We start from the raw sequence: 9,676 nt of genomic DNA, 5'->3' as shown, positions 1-9,676 counted from the left end.
CTTCTAGTTTATTTTCTAGAAGAAATCTGAGTATAAGTGAACTTCTTTTCACAGATAGTTTTTTATGTGCATCCTATTAGCAGCAGCATTGAAGCAATATACAGACTGGAAACACCCACTGAGCTTTCTTTTTTTCTGTAACCCACATATGGAACTACAGCTCTTAATAAAAGAGGATTGCATCAACCATTATAGTAGTAGCAGTTTTGTGAAGAAAACTCTCTGTGAACTGCTTTCATAGAGAGTTTTTTATGTGTATCCTAGTAGCAGCAGCAGTTGAAGCAATATACAGACTGAAAACACCCACTGAGAACTACAAATTATTGATAGATACAAACCAAGGTTCTGTGCTCATAATAAGCAAAGTACATCATCAAGCAAACTAAAGCAACATAAGCAAACATTGTGCCAAAGCAAATTACAACAAAAGCAAACTAATCGACATAAGCAGAAGGAAACAAGTTGAGCAATTGTGACAGGAACCCTTGGCTATCAGCATCTGGCCTGCTTCATCAGTTCCACTCGGGCCAGGTGGAGGTGGAAGGTGATCCCCCCCTGCTCCCCATCCCCCAGGATGACCTCGGGCGCTTCCTTGTCTTCTCTTTTATAGAGCGGGTGAGGCCATTCTGCACTGTGGTGATGCGGTTCCATATCTCGAACGCAGTGTAGACGTCCTTGGCAGCATACTCAATGTGCCTCCTGCTGAGAACCCAAGTCCACTGGCGGTGCTCTTGGTCTGTCATCTTTCTCTTCATGTCTGCGTAGTAGTCGTCGATGATGATGGCAGATACATCGCCAAGTGAGTCTAGTGTCTTTGTTGCTTCAGGCACCCTCCAGTTCGTCTGAATGTCGGCGAAGTTGGGGATGTTCAGGTTGCAGCGTGAAAGCTTCTCCTTGTCTTGGTCTATGCAGAAACCAGCAAACTCGTACCTAAGTGAAGTGAACCACAAGTTATTCTTTTGCGAACTGCATACAGACGACAAATAGAACTGCATACAAATGACAAGGAGAGACCCATCGGCCTGCAACTATATTTTACTCAGTAGAAAGAATGGCTTACTTTGGGTCACTGAGGAACTTGTCGAAGGCGATGCATCTCTTGCCCATTGTAGCGCATACTTTGAAAAGCAGCACTAGGTGATTTTTGCCGATGGAGAGTTGAATCACGGCGGCGTCCCTCTTGTTAGGGGTGTACTCGAGGTCGATGCCGACGATCTTCTCGCGGCGCCCCCGGAGAACTTCCTTGTACTCGTCGATGTACCCCGCCATGGCGTCCACGTCGTTGGTGTAGACCACCGTGAGCATGGTCTTTCTGTGCGCCTCGACATCCTCGAAGACCTTGGTGAACGGCATGGCTGGAAAGAGGAGGAACATGAGGAGGAAGCGCAGTGTTGTGTGTTTTGTGAATGATCAGGGTGATGGAGCATGGAATTTAAAGGGGAGCGACAGCAACATCTGCCGAGCGCACGATCTCGTCCTCCAACCGGCATGGTGATCGTGTTTGTGTTCGTGGGGATCGTGGGCTTCGCGCGTTTTCCAACCGGCCGGATAGAGGAGCGGACCCGCGGCGCTTTGCTTGTGTCGGGCGATCGTGGGCGCGTATATTTCGGGCAGTTTTAACAAGCATTCTGAAGTGAGGTTTGTTTGTTCGCAGGCGAACCGCTTCGTTATTTGTAACCGAACTGCATCGTGTTAACCGAGCCGTTTTTTTTCTTTTTGTCTATGACCTGTGGGCCGTGCTCGTAGAGGAGGTTATTTTAATTTGTGCCGCTGACTCGTGGGCCCAGTCTTTTAGTCATTAAGCTTCTCTTCTTCTCTGTTTCTCGCCGTCCCCTTCATTCCTCTCTCCCGCACGAAAATCCCTTCCTCTCATGGCGGAGAGCGACGCCGCCCGCATCCGCCGCCGTCCACAAGCGCGCCTCCTCCGCCGTCGCCATCCGCAGCCTCCTCTTCCGGCCGTCACAGCATCTCACGTTGAGCCCCATATCTTCCCGTCTACTCCGTCGATTTCGGCGCCGGAAATCGCCATGGGTGTTCCCGATCGGGTGCTAGGGTTTTTTTGGAGCCAGCATCCTTTTCTTAACCTCATTTTGTATGCTCGAATCGTAATGCCCTATGGATTGAAACTTTTGGTTGTGGTTTTTTGGCCTTCAAAATTTTAGCAATGTGCATCTAGGGTTTTTTTCTCTGTCTATTTTTAGGTTGCTGTCTAGGGTTTAATTGTTATCCCTTTCTGTTTGCAGATACAACATGTCTTCTCCTACTAGAAGAAGTCCAAGATTTGGAGGGAAATGTATGCGAACTGCTTTTGTAGTTCTATTATAATGCCGCTCCAGCCTGATACTTATCTTTCTGTTTGTATCTCCGTTAGATAATACAACTTCTTCCTCCCCAATTGATGCCTCACCAGTCAGCATGGCTCCCCCATCTGGTAATACATCAAAGTGCACTGCATTTTTTATACACGGCCAATTGCTTTTTGAACGAAATAGTGCACTGCATCATAGATTCCCTTACCAAGGCCCATTTTCAGACATGTGGCAAACTGATATGAACTGCCTCAAGTTATTTTTTTATTTTTTTGGCATGACATTAAGTTTCTTGTTATGTTTAATTGTTAAACATAAACTGCTAAGAGAGCACTGCATTTGTACATTGCTTTGTCTTTTTTTTGTCTATCCACATGTGGTTGCCAAATTGATATGAGCTGCATTAAGTTTAGTTTTTCCCTCTCACAGAATTGCATGAATTTGTTTTGTTTTGTATATCAAAGCGCACTTCATTTTATATGTGGTCAATTGCTTACTGAATGAATTAGTGCACTGCATCATATATCCCTTTACCAAGGTCCATTTCAGACACGCGGCAAATTGATATTCAAGTGACATGAACTGCATTAAGTTTTCTGTTATGTTTTAATTGTTAAACATAAACTGTTGAAGAGAGCACTGCATTTGTACATTGTGTGGCCAAATTGATATGAGCTGCATTAAGTTTAGGTCTCCCTCTCACACACATATTTTCTTATATTTTTCTTACCTACAGTTTTATGTCCTGGTGGGTCCGGGGGTGGTGGTGTTAACTATTTGATTACACGTTATTTCACAGCTGATGTTGTCGGTGGCGGGACATCTGATCAGGGCAGCATTCTACCTGAATTGAGTGAAACCCAGTCGCAATCTGTTGATGGCACATAACTAGTTACACAGGATTGGATGGTCCCTGATCAGATTGCAGCTGATGTTGAGAAGAAAAGGCAGAAAGCGATTGTGCTCAGTAAGACTTTCGAGAAGGCTCATAAGGCGAAGCAAGTAAAGTTTGATGAGGGTAAGGAGATAAGAAGGAGGATTGCAGATTCAAAGAAGTCTGCTAAGTTTGCCTCCGCAAAGAATCCTGTGAAGAGAAAACTCAACACTGTTGCAGAGGAAGGTTTAAGTTCTCCACGGCGGAGCCCGCGTGTTGATTACTCAAACAGGCCTAAGTATGCTGAGGTTGATGTGGATGGGATTCAAGGAAAGCGGACATGCGCGGACGATTACTCGGGTGTTGATTTTGAGCGTCCATCTAAGTTGGCACGGGAAAATGCAGCTGAAGAAGCGTTGGACAATGATTCTGATGAGGAGGATGTTGATGTTAGGAAGGTATACGCTATTTATTTATTTTTACTGTTTTTAAGTTGTTTCGCATGAGTTGCTGATGTGAAATGCATTTTTTATTCTTTTTTGTAGATTGCTAAGAGTACCAAGAGGAAGAGGTCTGAAGATGATGTTGCGCATGAATGGCGTTTTAACAAGACTGTTCGGCTGTCCATTCCAAACGTATGCAAAGCTGTTGCCTTGTTGGATGAGCCGCACAGAACTTTGGTGCGGCAAGAAGGTTTTGGCATTATTTTCGACCTGAAAGTAAAGAAGAATGTTTCTCGTGTTCTCATGTGCAAGTTGATGGGAAAGATCGACCCTGATATGATGAGATTGGACTGCGGGTCAAACAAGGTTCTGGAAATCAATAGTGAGGCTGTCCATCACATTTTTGATTTCCCTATGGGTTCTCACACTGCTCCCAGGCCTGCTGACAGTGGCCATGATGATTCGCTGGCTAATCTGAAGGATGAACTTGGTTTCAACCGTTCTCGTAGCATAGATGTGAAGGACCTGCTTATTTTACTTCGCACGCTGGCTGCGGACCCTGCGAAGGTTAATAAGACTGTGAAGGTTTTTTTCTCATTGTTTTCCAGAGCTTGCTTTGCCCCAGCCCTGCAACTCGGTTGTCCAGGGTAGCTGCTATGGTTGAAAACTTGGATTTTGCATCTATGGCTAGCATGGACTTTTGTCAGCTTGTTGTCGATGAGCTACAGGCCGCTGTGTACAAGTGGAATTCTGAAGGGAGCAAGCAGAACTGCGCTGAGGGTTGCACCATCTGCCCCTGTTCATGTACCTCGATTCATTGAATCTTCACACTGTATCGGTTATGCATACACGCACGCCACGTGCTGCAATACTGTCCCATGAGCAGTTGAAGAAGATTCACAACGCCGACATTATTGTCAAGGGAAAGATACACCTGGATACTTACAAGTTTGGCAAGCTGCCGGTCAGTGCATAGCCAGCCTTTGTGTTTGTTTTATTCCTTTTTTTCGCCATGCTAAATGTGAACCTCTTATGTACTTATTTGTGAACTGCATCTTTTTCTGTTAATTTGTTCAGTGGAAGGCGGAAGGGGACATTGTGTACAAGCGGACTCCAGTTGCTGAACTGCATGCAAGGTTTTGTGAGCCTCTTGCTAGGGGTTCTCCAATTCGACGGGTTCATGGTTTTGCTAGGGCGGCTGCTGGAGGTTTTTCTGGCGAGGCTTCTGCTGACGGCAATAAATTTGTTCAGATCGATGAGCTTCTCGACAGGGTCATCAATTTAACTTCTGATTTACCAACATCCGGTTCTAGGATGAGGAATATTGCTGGATTGTTTCCTGAAGGCAAAGGCCCTTCTGAAGCAGAAATCGAGGCCGCTCATAACTTTGACCGTGGGCAGCTTGAATTCCTTAAGCAGACAGTTACGAATATCAGGTCTTCATTCGTTCAGTTTAAGCAGTCTCAGGATGAAAAGTGTGCTAGGTATGAGCAGGAAGCTGAGGCAATTGTGAAGGAAATGAACAGGCGTGAACATGTTATCCGGCCTTCTTTGCCTGACCGCGCAGCTGTGGATGTACGTCTTTTTTCATATGTGAACAGTTTTTACCCATTTTGTTATTGATTTTTTCTGTGTGTTGTGGCATTCACTATTTGTTTTCGCATCCTTTTGTTCTTTTTGTAGTGTGGAGGAGAATCTTCTAATGCTAACGCTTGCCGTGATGATGACCACCACGACCACTACGGTGTTGATTCTGATTTTTTGTTTGATAGGCCATTGTCCCCTGTTGACGAAGCTGCCAAAGACAATCCTCTTGACGAAGGCGTCATCGATAAGGTTTGATTTCTTCCTATTTTTTTTACAGTGGACTTCATTGTTTAATTTTTTGTAGTGTCCAAAACAAAGAATCATAGTTGCACCAGCAGTGGCAGCGAACTGTAGTTTTAACTTTTTTGTAGTGTGCACCAGTAGTGGTAGTGCACTGCAGTTGTTGTTTAGGGAAGAAGCAGCATTTAGCAGTGAACTACATGATCTGGTGTTGGCTTTGTTATAGAACTGCATTTTGTATAATAGTTTTATTTATGTTTTTGTTTTTTAGGACGGCGAATCAAATGTCAAAATACATGGGAAGGAGGCAGAGGGTGATGCTGACAAGGACGACGAGGCTGACAAGTCTAAAGAGATGGAAGGCGATGCTTCTCTGGTGAGTATAGAGAATTTGCATTTTGTGTTTTATTTTTATTTTTCATGCGAGCTTCATGGTCCGTTTTCTTAGTGAACTGCATTCTCTCTTTGTGTAATGTGTTTTATTTTTAACTCATTAGAACTGCGGATTAAATGTTGAAATCCAAGCGGAGCGCACCATGGAGGATGATAATGTAGAAGAGAGAGAAGGAGAGGAGCCTAATGCGGAGGTTGATAAGGCAGAAAGTAGAGAAGGAGGGGAGTGTTCTGTTGAGGCTGATAAGGCACAAGAGAGAGAAGGGAGGATATTGTGGATGGTGATAAGCATGAAGAGAGAGAAGGGGCTCCTTGTGTTACAGTTGAAATGGCAGAAGAGAGAGAAGGATCTCCTAGAGTTGGATTTGATGCTGTGGGGACATCCGCTGGCATTGATGGTGTTGTTTGGCCTACTATTTTGTTGCTTGGCGATGAGGTGCCTGAGAAATTTTGTGTCGCCCCTCGCGCCCCCGAGCAATCTGATGGCTATCTGGCTTTCCCAGCCGAGACAACCAAAGTCCCAGCTGAGACAGTTTCAATTGGTTCTGAAGAGGAACAACCAAGACTCTCTCAGGACATGAGCAATCAAGCGTCGCTTGACGATGATATTACCCGGCTGGATCACTTGAGGCTCAGTGAAGATGGATCTGAGCAGCCGCAGGAAGTGTATTCTGAAACCGAAGGTAAGCGAACTGCATTATTTTTGTTCTTTCCCGGGCGAATGGACCGTGTTGTTTTATTCTCTGATATCGTTCCCACTCTGTATGCAGATGAGGAATTACCTGTTGTTACTCCTTCGAACATTGATCCAGCTCTTCTGAGAAGATACAATGAGTTATATGACGCTGTTACGAGGGCTAGGAGGGATAATAAGAAGAAGTATGACATTTTTTGTCTTACACCCCGGTTATTTAATATGTTATTTTTTCAGGGACACCCATCTTATCACTTTTTGCTGGGCTTTTTTCTTCTTGTCTGAAGGCATCTAGTTGCATTCAAGGACGAGTTTGGTGATATTACTATCGGTCAGGTTGGTGAGTCTTTTTGGTCGTATGGAACGATGAGCATGTGCCTCGCAAATATTGGCGTCTCTATGTTAGCTGAGAGGTTCAAAGGATCTCAAACAATGATTGTCCCGTACAACCTATGTGTAAGCATTTTCATTAATTTATATTTATCCCTCATCCAAGTTTATTGTGCTATAAGCATTTTCATTAACTCTCTGGTTTTGTCTTTTTGGCAGAATTCCATTTGGAACGGCGGTGCCACAAATAGGGCTTTGAAAAAGATGTTTTCTTCAAGCGCAGAGGAACGTGTGGACAAGAAAAACTTGGTAACGCATTTTAACCATTTTCGTCATCTTGAAATAAGTTTTCTATTTTTCTATTTTATCATCTGGTTTGTTTTATTCTTTTTTAATTCAGATTATGTTTGCAACATTTGATCCTCCTCCCGCAACAATGAGGACGCGATAGGCCACTACTGCTTGGTTACTTTGAACCTGCGAGAGAAGCGTTTTGAGTTTCTCGACTCATACAATGGCGCCGACAGCACTCCTGCAAATCTTGTCTTCAGGAAAATGGTCAGGAACATAAAAAAAGTTTGGAAAGATGGCAGCGTAAGCTGCGGTGAGCCGTTGAACCCTCCCACCCTTGACGGCTTCGTGCTGACTCATGTTAATGTCCCGCAACAGGGAAATGGGTTTGTACTTGTTCTCCTTTCTTTTTCCTCCTTCAGTTTTTTTGTGTAAGTGAGCTGCATTGTTTTTACTAAATTAGAAGCACCTTTCCCTTGAGCGAACTGCATTACTAATGTGTTATTAGTTGTTCTCCCTCGGTTTTGTGTGTAGGGAGCTGCATTGTTTTACTAACATCAGTAGCACTTCATTATTGAGTGAACTGCATTAGTAATGTGTTTATCTTGGTTTTCTTGCAGGCATGATTGTGGATTTTACATGTTCCAATTCATGCAGACCTGGGATGGTGAAACGATTGCCAAGTTTGGGAAGGAGCACATTGGCTACATGAGGAAGGCGATGCTCTATGGTTGGCTGACCTCGTCGCGTTGCTGTTTGGACCTGACATCACTTTTAATTTTTAAAGAAGGTTATTACATTTTTTCAGTCACACACCCTTTTATTAAGTGAACTTCATTGATACAGAAAGGGGAGGTCCACTACTTTTGTTAAGCTTTTAGTAGAACTCCATTTGCATGTTAAAATGACTTTCGTTAGTGAACTTGATGATTCTTTTCATTTTGCTCATTATCCATTTTTTTGTGCAGGCTTTGACGAAGGCGCACACCAAGGTGGTATTTCCTTGTTTGAAACTCAGGTTCACACTCCAACGATTCAGAATTTTGTCCTTGATGAACCCCCCGTTAAGCTTGGAAAAGAACCGGTGTGTAAGAGGTTGAGGAGTGGTGCCGGCCCTTCGAATGAAAAAGCTCTTGAGAAATCTCCTGTCAAGGTCAAGCGTGGGAAGAAAGCAGTCAGCCCTCCGAGTGCTGAAGATACTGATGATGATTTTGAGAGGCCACCACCAGTGCGTAGGAGGACCAGGAGCGCAGCTGTGGAACGCCCAACCGACAGTGAGGCACTAGTTCTATCAAATAAGAGGCCTGTGCAGAAGCCATCAAAGTTTAGATCTCCGGTACAGAAGTTGAAGCCTGCGAGTTTCAGCTATCTTGCGGAGATGAGGAAAGTCTTGCAACTCATCACGAGCACACCATTCAGGCAGAAATACAGTGAGTCAGTTCTTTTTTCGTTAGTTTTTTCGCTTTGATTTTTAATGTGTGTAATGTTTGTGTGTTTTTCCTTTGTGTTCCTAATCCCCCCACCCTCGCCGTTTGTTTTGTGCAGGTCCGCGCTTTTCATGCACAGGAATCCTGTCGAAGTCTACACTGTGAATGTGGACTACATGTTCTTAACTTTCACTAGAGCTAGTTTCATGGACTCGGAATTGATGGATCATATCATCAGGTACTGGAAGAATGACGAGCATATGAATGTGGTTTATCGATCTAGCGAACGCGTTCTTCTGTCCCCTTTGTTTATCACGGTATTTCTCTTTTTTCCTTTTTTCTTTTTTCTGCTGGAGTGAACTGCAGTTAATAGTGTCTAATAATTTGTTTTAGCAATGCACTGAACTGCATACATTATTGTGTTAACCCATGTATCTTAAATGAAACAAATTGGAGAAGTGTGAACTGCATACTGCTAGAGAAGTGTGATCTGTTTTTCATTAAGCGCCAGAGTGAACTTTGAGGGGGAACTGCATTAACGTTCTTTTGTGAATTACCCACTCACAGTATGTGCTTCAAATGAATGATCACGCGGATAGAGATAAAGATGGAAACATTGTGTTGCCTTTTGTCCACAGCAAGTTTAATGTTGACGATGCAGTAAAGCAGTTCAAAGTTTTTGTTTGTGATGATGAGAACCTTCTTGATTGCAAATTAGTAAGTTATCAGATTTGCTGGTTCAGCCTTATGTACTTATTTTCTCTCCCATTTTTTCCAGTAATCCTTTTTCACTCATCAAACCCATAACAATTTTGATGAAACAAAATCAGATTCTGTTACCACGGATGAAAGACCAGCATTACTCGCTATACACGATGAATAGGCACCGCGAGACCCTTGATATTCATGACACTAGGAGGTACAACGGACCGTTTGATCAGACAACGAGGTGGCATAAGTCTGAATACCACAGCGACCGCACTGAAATGGTAAAAATTTTCCTTTTTCACCTTCTTCTTCTTTTCATCTGTGCGCGTGTTGAACAACAGTTTTGTGATGTGTATTTTTGTTTTTTTTTAATTTTCACC

The sequence above is a fragment of the Triticum urartu genome, chromosome 6, assembly GCF_003073215.2.
Source record: "Triticum urartu cultivar G1812 chromosome 6, Tu2.1, whole genome shotgun sequence".
NCBI classification, from domain to species: Eukaryota; Viridiplantae; Streptophyta; class Magnoliopsida; order Poales; family Poaceae; genus Triticum; species Triticum urartu.
This window is presented reverse-complemented; position numbering follows the sequence as displayed.